The 22526-nt window shown below is 41.4% G+C and overlaps 2 protein-coding genes across 3 annotated transcripts in view; one reads left to right on the forward strand and one right to left on the reverse strand.

Moving 5' to 3' along the window:
- Positions 1 to 9466, reverse strand: part of Wnt6 (Wnt oncogene analog 6) — a 168507-nt gene extending 159041 nt beyond the window's left edge. For both annotated transcript variants that reach the window (XM_083139239.1, XM_083139238.1), the window contains exon 1: positions 9420 to 9466. The gene's annotated coding sequence lies outside the window, so the exon portion shown is untranslated. The remainder of the gene's footprint in view (positions 1 to 9419) is intronic.
- Positions 1 to 22526, forward strand: part of Wnt10 (Wnt oncogene analog 10) — a 76799-nt gene that overhangs the window by 26166 nt on the left and 28107 nt on the right. The window lies entirely within an intron of this gene.

Consider the following 22526-nt stretch of genomic DNA (forward strand, 5'->3'; position numbering starts at 1 on the left):
GAAATACGCCAATAAACTGAATCAATACACTGGGGAAGATCATCATCTCGGCAGTTGGAGGCGTGTAGCAACCACGCAACGACGCTCAATGAATCGGGCGGATACTAAAAGCTTCTTCAACTCCATCCGAGGAGAGATATGCTTTCGTCGCTTTCAGTTCGTTTACGAAGCGATCGATGCATGATAGCCAGGGTAAGAACATGTCGAGACATGTCCGAGGAGAATTGCACCTGGCATAATGATGCAACATCCTGCTGTGCCCACTGTTAACTGACAGCGGGACTTCCTAGCAAAACACGTGTACAGATGACATGGAAGAGACGAGCCTTGTCGTCGATGACAAACTGCGCAGCGGTGACATTCATAATGCCCGCTCACGGCGTCACGAAGGCAGGAAGGGAAAATTTCCCCACGCACGGAGGACGAGAATTTCCCACGGTTCAGGAAAATTTCCCTCCTCGAGGAAAATATTCCATCGAAGATTTCAAAGATTCGCTCAGAAAATAACAATTTCCTTCAATGAAATAAGCAGGAAAATTTTTCAACAGTGTAGCATTAATATTTCCCTCCACAAATAAAACTTCCCACTCTTTTGCTTGATCTTTAACGGGCTTTTCTTCCTCTTTGGGTGATCGCGACGATGAGTACGTAGGAAGATTGAATGAAATACGAACTGGAATAACAAAATGCCTATATCCCGGGAGAGACCCGAACTCAAAACCTTCAGCGACAAAACAACATATACTTTGAACTGAATTGTTGTTTTAAGTCAATTTTATGCACAGAAATGCTAATCGGGACTGGATCTACAGTTTAAAGTGGGACGCAAACGACCGTGTCATGTGCCTCCGCCGGGTATCGAACCCGGCAACCCTTGATTACAAGGCGGCGATGTTACTACTACGCTATCAGGGAGGCCGGAGTCCAGTATTTAATAAAGTCGGCTGAAAATGTTCTCGCTTCAGAGAAATTTCCCTCCAAACAGGGAAATTTACCTCGATATAAAGTAGGTGGGTGGAGTGTCCTAAGATATTGCAGAACGTAGGCAGATAGACGAAATCAGTACAATCAGTACATCTGACATAATGTTCATCAAACATAGAACATTCTTCTTAGCAAGGGCTGTCGCATAACCAAATGGTTAGCGTTCTCGTCTTTGGTGAGAGATATCCCGGGTTCGATTCCTGGTGGAATTTTGGGCTTGACACAGTCATAAGGACAACTGGGGAGCTACTTGAGAAGAAGAAATAGCGCGGGCTCGGGTTTCGAAAACAAGATAAGAGCGGCGATGGGATTCGATACGTTGACCACGTGTTACCCAATGAAAAAGCCGTTTACAGACCCTGGCTCTCAAGATGGTTATTGCATCATGGAGTTTAGATCAGTTAGGTCTTGCTAGTAAAATGCAATTTTCAACTGCTGTTGGGCATTTTCTGGATCACGACTACAGTGAGGGAATGTTTCTTAAAAAGTGAATATTTGCTCTTTTGCAAGAGCGTAACGGGAAAAGGGGAAAATCTAACACTTTATACCGGGTTCGAATTCCAGCCTGGGCACGGGTGTTCATTGAGAGTGTATCCTCATCAAATTAACTAACTAACTAACTCTCTAGCCTTCATAAACCCGAAGGTTCATGGCTGCAGCAATACAGGCCTTCCATCTGTCCCTATCCTGAGCAAGATATATATACTCTTTTCCATCCCTACCGATTTCCTTTAGGTCCATCTCAACGTTGTCCCTCCATCTTCGTCTTGGCCTTCCTACAGGTCTCTTACCATCAGGTTTCCCAACAAGAATCTTGTAAACCCTTCTTTCCTCTCCCATTCGTGCCACATGCTGCCACCTAAGTCTTCTTCATTTCATTATTCTAATAATATCTGGACATGAATACAAATTATGCAGTTCTAAATTATGTAACCTTCTTCGCTCACCTGTCTCCTCATCCCTTTTAGGTCCAAATTTTTTCCTAAGGATCTTATTTTCAAATACTCTCAATTTATGTTCCTCTTTCAATGTAAGGGACCAAGTTTTACACCCATATAATACTACAGGCAAAATTACTGGTTTGTATATTTTAACTTTTAATTTCTTAGATATTAAACGTGAAGACCAAAGTTTATGAATAGAAAAGTAACATGCATTTCCTGAATTAAGCCAACTTTTTATATCCCCTTTAATATAATTTTAATTATTAAATTAATTCAATTAATCAATTTAATAATTTGATTAATTTAATAAATATTTAATAAAAATTAACCAAATCATCATCTTCGCGATTAACCAAAAGTGGCAGAAAAGAGAAAGTAAAATAAAACCAAATCAATCTAACCTTTCAATGAAAATATTTTCTAAAAAAAGATAAATTTAAGCCTTTTGGGAGAATTGATTTATTGTTGTTTATTGATTTGGTTTATTTTTCTTCGCTTTTCTGCCTCTTTTGACTAATCGCGAAGATGAGAATGATTGATAATACGATGAAACTGACGAAGGAATATTGATAAATAACACCCATGCCCAGTCCGAAATTCGAATCCGGGACCCTTGGCGTCGTAGCGCGTTGTGATAACCACTCTGCCACGGAGATTGGCTTCGGAGAATTCAGTTTGGGATTTTGTTTTAATTTCAATTTATGTACAGATCGGGTAATCGGAACTGGAACTACAGTTTAAAATGGGATCCGAACTACTATGCGCCTCTCCACCGGGTATCGAACCCGGAACCTTTTTGGAGAATTATACGAGTATTCAAACAAAGCAAATTTTATCCTCTTATGAGGAACTTTTGTCCCGTCATTCAGTGAGAGATATTTCGCCAAATATGACAATTCTAAGGAATCTGCGAGGAGAATTTTACAGCACAAAGAAAAAAAGAGGTTTTCCCCTCATAATTAAAATTTGAAATTTCAGAGTGCGATATTCTACAGAGAGAGAGGGATTTTTGACATTTCGTGAGGGAATTTCAGTGACATCAGCCTACCCCATGAGCTTCTTGGGGTTGTTGCGTAAGCCACGTCCACCGGATGGACATCCATCCACTCTTTCTCCAGCTGAAGCCAGATGAAGAGAGAGATGCACGTTTCAGAGACGAAAGGGTGATGGAAAGAGACAAGGAGACAGTCGAGAGTCCTTATGAATTCTTTCCCCGTCGCCGTTATCGCAGTTCCAACTTTTAAAGCGTGTAATAACCCTGAAAAGTAGGAACGGGAGAAGAGATTGGAGACAGCGTGCTCTATCCTTCTTTGAATTACAATTTAGGTCTTGAAATCTTCGAGGATTTACGTTCAAAGCTTGGTATCTCTAAATCATGTAACGTTAAGAAAATGTTCCTTTGTGTAAAGATCTTTTCGACCACTCTTTACAATGTTTTTGTACAGAGAATGCAATGTTTTGTTTGGAACAACCAAATAAAAGACGCTACACTGAGACAGAAAGTTTGATTTTTTCAAAACAATTGTTATTTAACGCTCCTTTTCCGCCACTTTTGACTTCGCGAAGATGAGGATGACTGATGACATTATAAAGACACACTCACACAAAATGAACACTCATGTCCTTCAGGGATTCAATACTGGGACCGCTGCCGTCCTAGCGCGCTGTGCTAACCATATCGCCACAGAGGTCTGTCTCCCCATCAGTTGGTCGCTCCTTATGTGATTGGTAAAACCATGATTTCCAAGATCTAGGTTGTTGAGTTTCTGTTTAAAGTCAATTTTATGCACGGTAACGCGTATGACTACCATGCTAAAGGTCCCGGGTTCGATCCCGGCCGGTTCAAATCCGGGAACTTTTCTAACGTTGGAAGCGTTCCCGAATGACATGGGTACCTGGGGAGTAAAGGCGGTCAGGGGCATGATGCTGATCACATCACCCCCACTCACGACCGGATCAAGAAAGTGTGGGGCGTTATCCCCATACTCCCTATACGCCTTCATGGCGTGGTGCTAAGCACAGGGAAGCACTTTACATTTTTTATCTTTTTTTAGGCTAATCAGGACTGGACCTATAGTTTAAAATTGGATCCTAACCCCTATGTAACTTTATCGAACCCGGGACCTCTTGATTTCCACTACGCCATCGGGGAAGCCCAGATAATGAGTTGTCTGCCGGAAGGCAGGTCTTTTGACCTGAAGGTCGCTGGGCAAGGAGAACCCATGGTGGTTTGCCATTGCCTTCCATGGGATGAGAATGAAATGAACATTTACAAACAACCATGCACGACCGGGATTTGAACCCGGGACCCCTAGCGTCGCAGCGCGATGTGCTAACCACTCGGCCATGGGCTCCGGCATATATATATATATATAATATGTTCCAAATTCTTTTGCAAACACCCTCAACATATTTATCAATAGTTCGAGATAATTTGACAACACTGACTGATTTTTTAAAAAATTATGGCACATCCACATATAGGCTATTTGTGGCCGTAAAATAAAACGACACCAGGGCCGTGTTCGAATCCCGGCCTGGGCAGGGGTGTTCTTTGTGAGTATCATTTTATGAATTCCATCATATCGTCACTCATCCTCATCTTTGCGACTAGCCAAAATTGGAAGAAAATCGAAGTAAAAATAAACCAAACATAATTAATCAACCAAAAATCTAATATTGGCATAGACTTTTTACCATATTGTCCCTGAGGATAAAATCTCCATTCCCTAGATTAAAGCTGTCTGTAAAAGGTTACTCGGCACACGTAAGGACAACACGAACCCAGGTCAAGGCGCCAGAGCTTCGTTAGCGTGCAAGATTGCCGTTTAGAGGAAAGTACTACGTGGAAATGAGGCTGACTCAGAAGGCACCTCCCTCGTAATGTTTTCGGATAGCAGAAAATTTCGCGCCAAAAAATTGAAAAGATTTGAAAATGGTGAGTGAAGAACACGAAATTTTGCTCCAAACGGGAAATTTTCGCTTCCTCTTGTAATTTTTCATCCCTTACACGCACCCTAAAATTTCGGTAGGCAACAGGGTCCGCTCTATCTGGCTACTCGGTGGCACAAAATCCAGCCGACCGCCGTGGCAGAGTGTTTAGCACAGTACGAAGCCAGGTCCCCCAAGTTCGAATCCCGGCCTGGACTTGAGTGTTCTTTTGAAAGTGTCCCTCCACCAATTTCATAATATCATCACTCATCCCCATCGTCGCGATGAGACTAAAAGTGGCAGAAGAGCGACGCTAAATAACAATTACAAGAAATTAACTTTGAGAACTGACCCATTAATAAAATATGTCCCTTATACATCTCCAGAGTATAAAAGTGGCATGTAGTTTTTGGTAAGATATATCTACTGTTACGAAACAACCAACTGGTATGGTGTTCAAGTCGTCGCCTTGTAATGAAAGGGTTCGATACCCGGTGGAGGCACATAGTGGTTCGGTTACCACTTTAAACTGTAGGTCCAGTCCCGATTAGCCTTACTGTGCACAAAGTGGACTTAAATCTCCAACTCAATCAATCAAAAACTCAGTTTATTTCTGCACACAAATCAGCTTCTTTATGTGTAGATTTAGTTCGAAAGCAAATTATGCACCAGAGTTAGCTTAATTGGGTGAGGCCTGAAGCGTATAAAGTCTCATTTTAAACTGTAGGTCCAGTTCCGATTAACCTGTCTGCGTCAAATGCAGCTCCAATCTCGTCTGTTGCAAAACTTTTGTTCCAGTTACTCACGCCCAGTTTAGTAATGGCACTTCAATTGCAAAAATGCAACGGCCACAAAAGACAAGAAGAGGATTTTGAATATGACCTCTGGAAATTCGCCTCTCCCCCCACCCCCTCCCCAAAGCGATTCGCCACGTCACGCATTGTATGACCTGAAGGATGGAGCGATGACGTAGGAGGAATTAAGTAGAGGGATTTCTTTGTGTGGTCTCTCGCCGCCGGAAGCCCGGATCAAGAAATTGAGGCAACCTTGCAAGGGGGTGGGGTGGGAGATGCCCTTCTCCTTTCAATACCTGTCATTTTTTCCCCCTTCTTCGAATTCTCTGCCGTCAATTTGGATTCACTGGTAACGGATGCACCTTCAGTGTTTTCTGATGGCGGGAATTTTCGCGCCAAAAAAAACGAGAAAAAAATTGAAAATGTTCAGGCTGAGAAAAACGAGAAAGCTCCAAATGGGAAAATGTCACTTTCTCTTGTAAAGTTCCTCGTGCAAATAGCACCGTGCCATGAAGTTACATTTAAGGTAGGGTAGGGCCCCACATATTCTCGATCTCGGCTACATTGAAGGTGACGTGACCAGCACCACGCTCCTACCGCTTTTACTCACCAGGGTTACCCCAGGTACCCACTAATTTGAGGCTGGGTTAGTCCCAGAGCCGCTTTATGCAGGAACAAGGCCGGAAAAATTCCGACACCCGGGAATCGAACCCGTGCCTCCCGCGTGGCAGTCAGACGCCCTACTGACTAGACCACCGCGGCTCCTACTTCCTCACGTTTTTTTCTTCTTTTGTAGTAAACAGGATTTTTGTATCAGATTTTACACCAGTACGGGAGATTTACAACAGAATGGGAAACATTATAAGAGAATAAGGGCGTCGAAAGAAATTTTGAGAGGGGGCAATAATAGCTTTTTGCAGTGACACTCACAAAGAACAACCACGCCCAAACCAGGAATAGAACCTGAGACTCCTGGCGTCGTAGCGCGCTGTGTTAACCACTCCGCAACGAAGGTAGTGGTAACATTGTAGCCTATATTCCTTTCCGGAATGTCTGGAGTAAGAGAACGCGAACGCGTTCTGGGCGCACGTTGCGGGTGTGTGCCTCGTCCAACGAACGCGCGTAGGAGAGGTGTCGCGCGAGAGGGGGCGACACGACTGGTCCAATAGTTCTGTAGGCTAGCCTACTAGGGGAATTCTGCATTTTGCACACTTCCCCACCTAGTCAGGCCCCGCCCACAAGCTTTCGCCTCTGCGCGTCGCTACTCCAGACATTCCGGAAAAGGAATATAGTAATCAAGAGACTCGGGTTCGATCCCTGATGGAGGCCCATTGCACAGTGGTTCGGACTCCACTTTGAACTGTAGGTCAGTCCCGATTAGCCTAATTCAGCATAAAGCGACCTTAAAGTTTGATACGAGAAAGTGATTTTTTTAAAAAATAATGGGATATTTTTATAAAGGAAATGGGAAATTTCGTTGTCGAAAAGGGATTTTTCGAGAACACTTCCTTCCCGCCAGAAACCTGTCGAAAATGGTTACGAAGAAGTTCCGTGGGAAAAAAACGGTGGCAGACAAATTGGAACTTGGCGAGCGACAGCAACAAGCGATTGGAGGTCAGCGTAGATTGATTATCCAACGGGGTTCCCCCTCCTCTTTTCACCTCCCAAATCACACTCTCGGCGTTTCCACTCATTAAGCGCTCCCTAAATCTAATATAAATTGCCACTTTTTCCCCCTTACCAGCGGCGTGTGCGGGTTTCAATTCCTTATTTACGAAATGGGTTCTTGCGAAAGGTGCCGCCATGTGGGGTACATCAAATGTGGATATGTTTCCGAGTAATATTATTTCTAACGACAGGAAATTACTGTATTTCTTGGAAGTTTAATGAAATGATATCGCCCTACCACCAGTACAAATGGTTGCGGTGGGCACCGGTATGGCTTCTGCCGTGCGGTGGTTTGGTGTCAGGCGGGGGCGGGAGGTAGTGGCTTCTCTGGGAATTACAGGGGCGACTCCAAGGATGGGCAGCTGCCCATTAAAAAATTGTTTTAATCACACATTCAAAATAAATTCAAGAATGCACGTATTAAATTGGTTGAGTGTAAAAAAATTGTGCTGCAATTGCAAATTTAGAACGTTAGCCTGTAAAACAATGTAAATATCATTGTAAGTATCATAACTGCGTGTTAGCCCACTGTGCAATATTGAAAATGTTCCGTTCAGGCTATTTTATGATTTTAGTGTTGTCCACGGGACGAGACGGAACAGGCGTTTAAATATTCGAGACGAGACGAGATTGACCATGTGTCATGAGACAAACGAATATTTTCGAGACGAGACAGCATTTCCACGAGACGAGACAGGCCAAAGTCTCGTCTCGTGGGCAACACTATTAGATATGCAACGTTAGAGTTGTTATGTCTAACGATAAGGGGCTGAACCCCGTATAATGTGACGGGTGCAAAATAGCCTTAGTGCTGACACACCCAAAATTTTAAATTCAAATTCAAATTCAAATTGTTCCGCAAATTTTATCTGATGAAAATAATTTGAGTAAATAAATTGGCATAAAGAGGGGCTAGGAAAATAATATACCTTTTGGGGGTGACTGCGTCATAGGTAGGGAGTGGAAGTTGATGACCTAAAAATTATAGGTATATGACCTATAGAATGTCCTAAAAATGGGAAAAATGACGTAAAAAATGCAAAAAATGACCATTAAATTTGTTAGTTTCAGGTTAAAAATTAAAATGAAAAGGAAATTAAACAAAATGCGATCTTGTTTTTTTTTTTTTAAAAAAAAAGGCACCAAATGATACCACATGCACATTCAATCAAAATATGCAACGAGTATTTCCAATGGAAACAACCGAATATTTTTTAAACAATAAAAAAGTCGTATGCACTGAATGAATTGGTGTAAAATTGCAATCTTGCGAGATCTATATAGGCCTATGTTCACCTTGGTGAAAAGACTCAAGAATATTACCAAAATGAAAAAAAGTGATATAATATGACGAAACAATACACCGAATATAGCGAAAAATGCTTGAAAATGCCGAAAATCGGGGGAAATGACATAAAACCTGAAAATTGGCAAAAAATTGCAGTTTAAAATTACCTTTTTTGGATTCTAGACGAAGTGTAATATTGTGTATATTTAATGGGCATCGTGTCCGAGATGTCAGAAAAAAGATGACATTTCATCAATTTCTGCTCCCTAGTCATAGGTACTGGGAGGATGGACACCTCTGTGTAAAAGTGTAGGGTGGTAATAGCATTGTTTTACACTTTTACCTCCCTCAATATGGCCTCTTAATGCTAAGCCTTGTCTGCCAAGAGAAAGTAAACTGTCCTTGCCCCCCCCCCCCCCCCTAACCCAGGTTTTGCACTGAATCGCCGATACCACGTATATTCGGATTCGTGTGAAACAGTTCTGAAATGATAATATAAATTGCTCTCTCTCTCTCTCTCTCTGCACAGACACAAATACACATGACGTTTACACACACACCGTTTATGAAAATTATGACCCTCTCAACCCCTCCCCACCAATTTTCTTTTCAGGGCACGCCCCTGGGCTACGATGCTTTCCTTCATCACGATTAACCTTATGGAGCGTTTTTCTCACTGTAGCCAGGCGACGATTATTTGCAAAGGGCTGATGTTTGTTTAAAACACTTCCCACAACTAATTCCATCGCCCCCTCCCGCCCTCACACCTCCTTCCGCCCTCGGAATAATACAAAATAAATTACTACAAACCTCCCGGGCCGAAAAACTACGTCCGAACCGTGCCGAACTAAACAAAGAGAACTGGGGGGACTCCGAGCGTCCTCTTCCTTAAATACAAAAGCGGCAATTTCAAACACAAACGACCGCCATGTACCACAATGCTAATAGTGTCTCGAGTGCAGAAAATCGAACCACAATGGGGTTTCCAGTTCAATTCCTTGTGTTTTTATCTTGTGTACGGTACGTTACGCGTGTGTGTTTTGAAGCCCTTTGCTTCCGTCCCTTGTCGGGGCCCGATCGTCTATTGTTTCCTCGTTTCACGCAACGGAAAGCCATGACATCGAGAAGGCGTGACTGAACGGGGAATCAAAGAAAAACCGGTGCAAAAACAAAGAGAGAGGGGAGGGACTACTTTCGGTGCGGCGGCGAGGTACCATTGTCGATCGGTTCTTTTATGGACGCCGATCGTTTTCCGGGCACCGTGAGGAACTTAATTTCTACGCGGATTAAACTGTTGCCCGTGCCTACGATAACAGGCAGGAGTCAATCCTCGTACCGATTTGGCGTACCATGTCTCCGCTGCTTTAAGGTTTAAAATCTACTTCCTTTTGTTCTCGCCAGCTCCTCCGACGTTCACTGTTGCCAGAGCGTGGGACGCATAAATCGCCAGAGCTTAGCGCAAAAGTCACTAGAAAAAGGTCCAAAGTATTATAACCAGGGGAAGATTTATAAAATTTTGGACGATAATGACAATAAAGATTCACGGCCTGTGTATAGGATCGGTGGCAACCCACCATCGTGAGGAAATTACGAGCTACGAGTGAGTAGCGTAATCCGGTCTCGTAGATCTCCTACAACGGCTGAGGGTTCGACGTGCTGACCCCACGTCACCACATTACAGGTTGAAGAACTCCACACCTCTAGGTAGGATTGTGGAAGGGAGACTGGCAGTCGAGCCACGGAATATTATTATTATGCTTATGTTTACTTTTATAAAATAATAACTATTATAAACTCAAAAATATTATTATTATTATTTTATCCTTGGGGAGATTTTTCTACTAATGCAATAAATGAGTCAATATTCAGCAAAATTTGTATTTTTTTTTTCCATTAGTGTATCGAAATACATAGTCATTCTCCTATTTCGTTATTAACCTTTACACACCTCGTTTGTTATGTGCCCTTTCCTATAAAAGTCTAATTTCTGGAATTTTGAAAGATGTAAACCCAGAAGATAAACAAAATATATTGGTTCCCGTATTTTACTCTCATTTTTTCTATTTAACGCATTTTACTTCGTTATTCTGTTCGAATGATAATAGAAGTAACAAGCTTTCTGTTTTCTTGTAACTTGAGATTAAAGATAAAGGGAGGAGGGAGTCGACGGACCTGTTCCGACCCCTTCCTTCACCCCTCCACGGCCATGGACAGTGTTTATCAACGATGGGTCCCGAGAAGTCTATTTCATTAATTTAAACCTAGTTTTATATTTGTCAACGAGCCTAGACATACTCGAACCATCACTCTTTATGATTATGCCATAATTTATTTATTTATTAATGCATAACCTCAAGGGTACAGCGTTCACCAAAAGTTTCAGGACGACATTTTATACTAGGCAACCCAACTTACATAAGGCGTTGGTGGGTTGCCTATAGAGTGAGGCGTTCTTTTAGGCAGACATAATACGTTCAAAATACAGAAAGTTTAAGATTATATCGCAAATTACATTGGGATGTTAGGGGTGATCCTTTCCGAAGACACCCAAATCTCAACCTCTTTTCCACGTAGTACACTCTGGACTGCATTTTGCGGACTAACGAGGCTCTGGCGTGTGGACCAATGGTCAGTACAATGTTCTATGGGATTTGTGTTGTGTGCTGTCCATATGTTTGTCGTTGTCCCTTCATCATTTCATCTTATCTTCTCTGCCCCCTAATTTCCTCGTGTCTGTGATTCAAATTATATATACGTACATATAATGATATAAACATGATTCCTTACAGCAGATGCAAAACAACTACACATAATTTATTAATTTCCTATGCGTGAGTATTTTTTTCTACAGCCACATAGAGATAACACAACTAACGAATAAAGTATGTGAGTGTGTGAATAACAAGAAATTTGCTAGAAAACGAAGTGGGATAGTGCCATTAGGATATAATACAAACCCGATAGTTGCTTAGAACTTTCATTCGCTTGAAAACACTTGTTTTTGCAAAGAGCATAATATTGTTTAATAACGACGATATGATTCCTCCACACTAAATTTCTGCTGTAATTTAAATTATTAGGGGGGCAACTGTCCCCCCTTGCCCCAGTTCTTATGCGTGTGTCTGTGTATGGGAAGCAAAGAGAAAGAGATAAGGATAAGAATGGGAAAGAAGTGATTCATACATTTTAGTTGCAGACAATATTGTCGAACGTTGTACGTACATATCGATTAATCATTAATCGATTAATTCGTTTCACGGCACCCTTAGTGATTCAAGATTTTTCAGTGATCAGAATGTAGGCCCATCTAACACTTGCAATGCTCAGTTAGCGTGGTTAGGTTGCTTGCCCTAAGTTCAAAAATAAACACATATTTCAAATTCAGAAACATTTTATATGTAAAAAGTACGTATTAAATAAGCACATATTTGGAACAATTATGTCATTTCAGTGAAAATATTGGAACATTTCGCGGCGCCCCTGTAAGCCAGCCACGGCGCACACTTTTGGAACAACTGGATTAATGTATAAAGTTAAAGAATTAGAAACGTATTTATGATTAAAAGTTTGGGATCGGTGAATCGACGCTTTAAAAAAGAATCTACCAAGTCGCAGTCACGAAATTGAGAAACACTGATGCACACAAACAAAACACATTAGAAAGAAAATAATGTATGAAAATTTAACTTTTTTCGACATAGTCACTAAGGTATTCCAAGCACTTTTCGAATCGTGTGACCAGTTTTTCCATTTCTTGTGTGTGAAAATTCCGTCCAACTTCAATTGCGTTGACTTTTGTGCTCATGGGTTAGCAATCGCAGCACCCAGTAAGAGCACAGTTTACGGTGCACCCAACTGGTCATGAATCAGCATAGACACACTATCGTAGGATATGTTCATTTCACTTGCAATCTCTTTTCATTTTCACGTGACAGTTGGCAAGGATGATTACATTCTCACGCTCCGTTTTGTCGATAGTGTTCATATTTGCAGATTGCCTAACACACTGTTCGTCGTTCACGTTCGTTCTTTCCTCTTCGAACATCTGGCACCATTTCCTGATCCGGGGGTGTGACATTGCATTCTCACCATACACCTCGACAATTTGGCGATGGATTTCACTCCGATTATACCTTCGTGCGCACAAAAAACGGACGTCAGAGTGCACCTCAATGTTGGACCCCACCTCAATACGACGCACCATACTCCCACGGTGACTACTCGCATACTAAACCAGCTGCAGCATAGCTGCTTTGGAAATGGGAAGAATATACAGACAGTGTTGCCACCAAGCATAATTATTTTATCTCTTTTAGTACAGGAACACAGCTCTGGTGTAACTTACTTTTTGATTTGCCCACGTATTACCTAACAATGCTGGGTTAAGGGTACGAGGAACAGTTTAAATGTCCAGCCAGACTCGAGGATCCTGAACTGCTCCTCCCCCACCGACCTTTCCCCGCGGCGAGCTGAGGAAAGAGAAGTTTGTGTGCCGGATGGTTGTAGGAGGAGAAGATAACTTAGAATTACGCTTATGGGAGTATTGTGTTACTTCTTCTCTTGGGAATATCAAACTTCCGATGGCATAGAAAAACATGTGAACGGAAAAGGGACACGTAGATGATTTGATCTGAAGTGGGGAAAAGTTGAAAACTCCCATTTGATTAACCGTAACTTGAAGTTGCTGTTGCGTTTTCTTTCTCCATGAGGAATGGATGGTATTCTGGACATTCATATTCATCGTATTTTTCAAACATTGTGCCTTGCTTAATAATCAACTGAAAAAACCGCTTCCACTTGCAAAATGGGGAGAAATTCATACTCTCTTATATAGTCGGTGTTTTTGTTAGTAGCAGCGCGTATTCCCATTCATACAACTGGTGCGAAACTGTCATTCTTAGCCTTAACACCGAAATTGTGGGAGCCCCCACCGGGATTCGGACTTCGGACCGCTCGCACCAAAGGCGAGAGGAATAACCATTTTACGCGAGCCTAGTTTCGAGCGCTTCGAGCGCTGGTACAGATTAATTATGGATATTGCTTATTGCAAACGATTTGCGATCAGTCGCCCAATGTATGTTCATAAGCAGCAAGTTCCTCCGGCAAGAAAACAGCAAGTCCTCATATTTCACTGCATGAGAGATTTCGAAGCAGAACCCTAATTGCAGTCCAGAACCTCGTACTGCACACAAAGGGCAGACACAATGCTTACAAGGACACACACAGGCACGAAAGTCCGAACAATGAATGGTGACAGCATTATATACTGGACATGCGAAGGCTATGCCGAGAGCTGCTCTACGGCATTCCAACACAGACAACTGGAACATCACACAAGGAACAAAAAATACAGAAACATATGGTATACCGAAATTCCAGCTTTCCGTTTATCATTTTTTGCTAAGTGTCCTGACAATGGTGAAAATAAGTGGGTACACACGTGTTGAATGTTAGGGAATGTTTAGCATGTCGATTGGCCAGTATAGATTTTGTAATCCAATCACAAGAGCATATTGCATTGACTAGGCTACATTTGGCGCAGCAAGTGTTTTGTATGATAGAGCTCCCGGTCGTATTCAGCAATTTGTCTGAAAAAAATATATTTCAATATCTTCTTCACACTCCCCTCACTCCGTCATTTCACTGTTAACTTCATGTTCTTCTTCTTCTCTACTTTCTTCCGTGTTCCTTTGTTTCCTGTGCATCCGTATTTTCGGAAGACGGGCTGTGGAATTGGTATATAGTACTATGTCCTTCTTACATGGCCGTATATATACAAAAATAATTATTTTTGTATATATATTATAATAGGCGGGAGACCATGTCGTTCGCAAATCTTACGCATTATCTTTCTCCCTCCTATTATTACTAGAGCTGAGCCTATACCACTTTGAACAGATGCCGATACTTGAAAATTGCAATAATGAAAATTTGTTGAAGATAATAATCAACAATGTTGGTGTGTAAATATTCTTGTGTAATTGACGGGTCTAGTGAGAGAGGGAGCTACGCCACTTTGACAAGAAATGGAAATAAATTGAGTTTTCTGAAGCAATGCGTTGAGTCGTAATTTGTATAACAAAAGGTATTTTTTTTTTTGCTGAACATATTGTTAGGTAAATTATTCAAAAGGAAAAATATGAATTTCAATATAAATACCATTTATTATGAACATGTAAGTAAATTGTTGTAGTATACCCATGTGGAAAAATGAATCTAGCACATCAAATACTTTGAACAAGGCTTAAATACTTTTGCTTGAGTGTAAATCATGTTCACAGGGTTACGTATGATCTACATAAAGACAACTTCATATGTCTTCTGGAGGATCTTCACTGTCCATTGTTTCTGTGGATTTTAGTTTTTGGTAAACATCATGAAAAACTGGAGGAATATAAGGCATTATCGCCATGAGATCTTTTAACTTCAGGGCTGATATTAAATCTTGCACCGGTTACTGCAACACAACCTCTGCCACTCCTATTGCAGACACCATCAGTAAGTGGCATAGCTCCTTCTCTCACTCAAAATGCTGATGAGGACGTATTCAAGAACTCAGAAAATCTGCTGCAGAACAAGCGGGAGCTATGCCACATGGTTGTAGTTCACATGATAGATGACAGATGGTAGGAGAAGACTGAAAATGGCAAAAAATAAAATTTTCAATATTTGTGGCATAGCTCCCTCTCTCACTAGACCCCTCAATTATTTCCATCAATTTACCAAGAAATTTGCTTTACAATATTCAATAATTACATCAAAATATTAAAATAGTTATGTAATCACAAAATACAGTTTTTCGTGTAAAAGAAAAAGAAACTTTGAATTTTGCATGATTTCCAGGATAATTAAGACTCCGCGAAAGTGTCGCTCGGCATTTTTGCAGACCCCGTGAAAGACCAAAATGCCGGAAAGTATCGGCTGGTATCGGTAGATGAATTCCAACCGATATTTTCCGACACCGATACCGAAACATCGGCATCGGCTCAGCCAGCCCTAGTTATAACCTCTCCATTGTTCTGGAAACATTACGAAAGTAAAACAATAGCCTAATATTATTTACTGTGTGAAGAAACAACAATTACTCCTGTTTATCAAAATGCGTGGTGCTGCTGAACGACAGGCTGTGCCAGTGTGCGAAATCCTGAGGGGATGGGGGATTTTCCCACCAACAATTTTGGCCACAAAAATCCCCCCACCAAATATTTTCGGGGGGGGGGAGTTTTTGTTATAACAAACAGAAGATAAGCAATTACTTTTAATTTCAAATATACTTTACAAAGAATAATATCGAAAACACACACAAATTAGTGTAGTTGTGAGTATTGAATGTTTCTCTCTCAAGAGATCATTAACAAATCTACATCAATACGCACAATAAAAGAAAAACAAGAATGCAAAACAATAATAACTATGAAATCTAATTGATTTATATTAACACAAAGCACAAACTAAACAAAAACTTACACATAATAAAACGTTAAAACCACTTGAACTATTTCATAACTTATTAACATCTTTACCAGTTAGTAAAGGAATTAGATAGCTGCTTTGCAATATCTGATATGTATACTACAATTAAAAAATTAATTTCCTTTATGTAATTAATAATAATATATTTTAATTGAGTAATTTATTTTTACTTTTAATAACATTTCAATTATGTATATCGTATTATTTACACATATATTTGTGGGGGAAGGAGTTTGTAGATGAAGAACTTTCTCCCCCCACTAGTTTTCAATGATTTCGCACCCTGGGCTGTGCACAATCACGTGGAGAACTAGGTTCAAGTTAAGGGATTATAACAATGTAGAAAGGTTATTAACTAACTTAGAATTTTCATCCACTCCAAACTTTACAGACAACGAAAATCGCATAAGAATTGCGACGGTACAAACGTATAGTAGGCTATTGCGACAACACCAAGGAAAGTGGAAACAGGTTAGCCTTTACATCTCGAAGACAGCTAGATAAAGCAACTTCAGCCATAAACATCCCAAAGAGTTGCACTTGGATTTGTGTCGGAGGGAGTGCTAAAAGTTTCTTGCCCCCTTCGAAAACTCGGCGCCTACGGCCCGCAGATATGTGTACTGTTTGGAGCTCAAATAATCTACAATTCCTATTTTCCATTAGTGTTAGGTCAGTCATGCTTGTTCCCATTCTAAATACACACACGTATACCCGCCCTCTTTCAAATTTAACAAATACAAACAATACATCAGATACTATTCTTCATCGTTTTATTGGTGACAAAATATTTCTTTACATGATAAGATGAGAAACGAAGATGGAATGTTAGTGGTATAATCGAGCTGTATGGCGCGGCGTACTATTGACGGAAATACTGTCGAGCATCCCCTATGACTGCACAACACGCTCGAGGCCTGTGACCCTTCCTGATGCACAACCTGCACGAAATTCTCGAACAGAGCGGGTGGGGACACTGGAAGGCGTCGTCTTCCCTGGGGAGGACGATGGAGAAGCCGCAGTTAGGACACACGCACAGCTCCAACCCGGCGACCCCAGCTTCCGTCAGCTCCTCCAGTTGTCGTCGACGGACTATCTGCGTGAACGCCACGGGCTTCAAGGCTCTTCTCAGGGTTTCGAGGGTGAACTTCGCTCCGCAGTTGGCTTCCAGGCAGGTGACGTCCCTCTGTCCTTTCCCCAAATGCACGTCGGCTCTTCTCTGGACGCAAGGTGCGCAAAACGAGTGCCGGTTCCCGCAAGAGAAGGTCTCGTCTTCCGGGTACTTCTCTAGGCAAAATTCGCAACTACTCAGCGAATCTATTGCTAATTTCATTCTCTTCCTTGCAGGCTCCTTTCGTGAGCTGACACCCTCTGCAATCATCTTCTCGTTTTCCAGGAAGACCACCTCGTACAAGAACTTGACGGACAAGACACTCATGGTGTTCCAAGCTGGCGTTTTCCTTGGCTCCTTCAGGCACGGTTTAGCATCATCCAGCTCATTCGCTGTTTGGTACAAGAGTAAATGATTTTCCGCGAAGCTCTTCCATATACAAGTAGCGCAGATTGATCTATATCTGTGGATGAGGTAGTCGATCGCATCAAATATATAATTTATGTCAACGTTCCTGGACCTATCATTGAAGTACGTCCAAGGGTTTGGGTACTCGTCGAGAAATGCCTTGACGTCAAAGCCATCTGCGTCGTTGATCCTTAGCTTTTCCAAATACTGCTGTTTCATCGCTGACTCTCGAGATCTGTAAATAATCTCTGGAGGATTATCGAGGTTGTGATTGGTCTTCAGACGCTCTTTGAGGTATTCAGGATCGGCAAGAGGGGAGGCGATGAATTCCCGCAGGAGATCTTGGCTTATTGGAAACCGGAGCTCATCCTGTGATTCCGGAAACAAGCTCGGATCCTCTGGGTCGCCGCTCAAGAGATCTGCGACTAACATCCCAAAATCCTGACCATCGTTCACCGCCGATAGTCTCCGCTTTAGAATGGCAGCGTCCGCGTACGGAAACATGCTCTGAAGGAAGGAGACCTGTATGCTGAGATCCTGTGGGTTTGCTGATTCGCCTTTTCGTCTCTTCGTCGGCGGAGACGTGGAGCTGAGTGCTTTCCTTTTGCCAGCGACTCCAGGATGCACTTCTTCAGTGCCGTCTTCTGCTGGTTCACCCTGTCCTTTATGTGTTACAGGCTCACGTGGATCGGAGTTAAGGTTGTCCAATTCTGCCAATCTCGCCAACCAATTACAAACCGATCTCTTCCGTGGCCTCTCGATCAGCATTCGTCTAGGTAACCTGAGAGGTTCCATGTTCGACTCCTCAACACGCTCTTCCACTGAGGTATTGGGCAATTGGACCTCCTGAAATTCAATATCAGCTTCCATCGTCAACCAACCAGTATCAGCAGGCCCTCTACCTTACTTCCCCATATCCATTTTGAGGTGTTTCCATGACAATTTTTTTGGATCACCGTATGCACTGTTGTTGAAACCTACAATAGCTGTAAACATTGCTAGACAGAGCTGCCTTGCCTCCGAAACATTCTGTTGCTGAATCTTATGCACACATTATACCGAAGACCCGATTCTAAACATCCCTATTCCCCAATTGTAGATGGAAAGTGGCTACAGCGGAGGTTTGTTTCATGCTGAGCGTTTTGGACCAAGGAGTACTTGGATAGAACTTGGAGGTGCTTCAAACATAAGAGAACTATGTCTGTATACGGATTCTGTGGGTGGGTCAACATATCCAGCTGACTGTGCGACTATAGATAGCGAGTCTATCAGCAGTGTAGAGCGTCCAGATAAGGGCAAGACATAAGAGCTGGTTGCATTGAGATGACGTCAGCGTATAGCTTTTTGATTCGAGGCTTCGGTACTTATGACTAATTTCCAAGCTGCAAGTTCATAACCACCACAGAATCTCGCTCCATCAAGAAGTTATTGGCAGGAACCTTGTAGGAACCTGGATTTTCATAAAACAGTTTCCGCCAAGTCTGTCGTCTACTGGCGGCCATTGGCAGCTATCACGTGATTGCTTCCATCCACTGACAGAGGCGCTGGAGTCAGCATGTGATGAGTTCTATGTCAGTCAGAGCTCGTCGTTCCCTTGCGAGGGGAATTTGAACACTTGGTTGCAACAGTCACAATGGAGGGAAGGGAAACAACACACAGGGGAAACATATTTCAGATGGCGAGAGGGAAAGAGTTTGCAGCGTAAGAGCTTGAGAACTCATCGACTTTCTAGGGAATCGCTCAGCAGCACGGTCAATTTTAGAAATCGTGTAAACGCGATAAAGACGATTGCTCGCAGAAAGCAATCATAAATGGAAAAGTTATATACTAAACACCAGTGACGGCGATTGAGGGGGCGAGGGGGCACTTGCCCCCACTTTTTGCCACTTTTGCCCCCCCCCCCAAAAGTTTTAGCACCCAATTACCGCTATTGCTGAACACAATTAATGCACAATAAATAGTGAAATAACACAAATTTTGCTTTCACCATTGTTTGGGCGCATGCAGTAAAATAAAGTTAAGAACCGATATCGGGAAGGGCCAGCAATTTTACAAGATACTGATATGAGTTCGTATATTTTAAAATAGTAGAATATTTTAAGTCTTTTCGCATATCTAACGTTTTCCTTTCTAAAGGGTGACCCAGATATGTATACCCATTTTGGAATGAACATTACACAGTTAATTGTACACCAAACTGTATTATTTTTGTTGTATAATGTGTGTGATCTATTGCCATTTATTTATTTATTTATTGCAGTCACCATGGAGTCGTTGTTAGTGGAACATCACGTGTTCATGTATGATGTCTATGTTGCAGCTCAGAGGTTCAGCACCTGGTGGTGTCTTTGGAGTTACAGTGCCTATGGTTCGAAACTGCTTAACTCATTTTAAGATTGTTTTGCATGTTGGAACTGCTCCATGCCGCCTGATGTGGAAGTGCCGGCGGAATAACCTCTGAGCTTCAACCACTGAGTCGCCGTTTCTCACATAGGCATCATACATGAACACGCGATGTTCTACCGACAACGACTCCATGGTGACTGCAATAAATAAATAAATAAATGTAAAATAAATGGCAATATATCACACACATTATACAACAAAAATAATACAGTTTGGTGTACAATTAACTGTGTAATGTTCATTCCAAAATGGGTATACATCTCTGGGTCACCCTGTACCATAAAGTCACTTTCACACCGTAAAAACGAAGGAAGAATAAAAATGAAAGTTATAAAAAATCGCGAACATCCAAAGCAGGCAACTAGCCAAATGAAAACCTCCAAGAGATTTAAGCTCATGCCTCGGCCCCCTTCTCCCCTCTTGGATTCATGAAAAGAATCAAGAGATCCGAACCATCATCCAAGGAGATTGTATGGATTCTCTCCGTTCCCACGGTAACAAAGAGAGAGTGGAGGGGGGATATCAACACCCATCCATACCGAAACCGTACAATAACTCCCATCATGCTTTTCCAGAAGCAACGGGAGGAATGTTGTTAAAAAAAACGCAACATACAAACAAAAAAAGAGAGAAGTATTTAAGTGTTGACAACTCAGAGAAAACGGTAGCCTTCTGCAAGAATCATAACGGCCTTCCCCAACCCCTCCTTCAACTTTCAACAATGAAAAAAAAAAGAACATGCATTGTTGCATACCTCAAAGCCATTCTGTATATCTTTGTTTCCCAACGTATAACTACTGCGTCGTCTCTCTCACTCACACACACACACACATTCACACACGTATGCTCTGATTTATGTGTTCCGCTGGACAACATACATTCACCCCATACGTCCAATATTTTAACCGGGTTATTGTAAATCCCGTTGGTCTTGCTGAGGCTATAAATTCCATTGTTACCTTACGTCATCCAGAAGCCTTGCATTCTTTCATCCTCATAGAGACGAAGAAAGAAGGCAAGGACGAAAAAGACAGAAAAAACAAGAGGAAAACGCACTGAAGTGAAGGAAATTGGAATGAAAAATGGGATGAAAATTTCGAGTCAAGACCTGGCAATAATAAAGAGAAAAATGAGTGAAACATATGGTTTTGGAGCTTAGATTTACGTCCCCAAGTGGCTTGAAGTCTATTAGTAACAAGATTGCTGGAAGCTGTGGAAATTACAACTACGTCTTGCAGTGTTTCCAACTGAAACCGACAAGGAATTGAGCGGTGGTCTCAGAGCAAGGACGTACTCCGTATAAGGATAATTGTCTCGGCCCAAGTTCCGTTTGTTTAATTCAAAAGTAATCATGGTACAGATGCATGTTTTACATGGTTCGATTTTTATTTAGGTCTATTAACACATACGTCAGAGGTTTAGTGATTACTTACTGCGTCTTGTTTGGAGAACGATTTTATTTCCCTTCCACACACTCTTCCTGCTGTATCTATTTCACATGTGTGAGGTGCGAAGAGGTATTAAATCGCTAAATACTTTAGTTGTTAGGTTAGGCAGGTTAGGTTTAGGGCACAAGTTTTCTGAACAGAAGTATGTTTCATTAAACTGCAATCAGTATTGCGCCTAAAATTGCCTGTTTCGAGTGTGAGTGCTTAATTCTATACTACCTAAAAGTGCAATCGCCTCATTGACGTAATCTTCAATGTTCATAGTATTAGATCTCGAGAGAATATTGGAAAGTATATAAAGCATAAATAAAAAAAAAACAATCATGACAGCAGAGTTGCTTAGATGAATTTTTGATGTACAATATAACTTCCCTATTAAATGTTAGAAGTGAGAATTTTTCTAAAAACAATGTTATGAAAACTAATAAATAATGTATAAATATGTAATATTACACATGTTAATGCAAACATATACAATACGCAGCATATGTTCTATATGTTATAGAAAGATGAAATTCTGGATGAGAGATTCTGAAGTGTTTTCATTTTTCACAATAATCAGTACCTATTATCGTGCTTTCTTTCCAAATTTTTAGGGCCTTGCAGTTTTTTGGACCGCAATCCGGACTCTAGTTATGAATTATGATATACCGAATAGAAGTCAATTCAAATTATATCATTACAGTAATAACTGCAACAATATATACTATTTAAAGTATACAGTGAAACCCCGATTTTACGTTTCCAGATTTTAAGGTATTTCATGTTGCCCTCTCAAAAGGTCAAAATCGAGGTTACCCTGTACATATGAAAAGCTGCGGTCCATTAGAAAATACTATTTTGTCCTCTCCTCCATAATCTGCTCATAATTTAGGACAAAACTGTTACTTCAGTTGATGCGAATGGTCAGCACGTCGAACCCCCATCGCCATCTTAATGTTAAGAGTAAAGGATTTAGGGAGAATATATTGACTTACTAATTCAACATTTAATTCAATATTATAATAAACGACTAATTCAATATTTTGGAAGTTTTTTGCTTCAACTTTCTAAAAAAAGGGAACATCATAGACG

Source organism: Lepisma saccharinum, chromosome 17 (assembly GCF_977018435.1).
Source record: "Lepisma saccharinum chromosome 17, izLepSacc3.1, whole genome shotgun sequence".
Lineage (NCBI taxonomy): Eukaryota > Metazoa > Arthropoda > Insecta > Zygentoma > Lepismatidae > Lepisma > Lepisma saccharinum.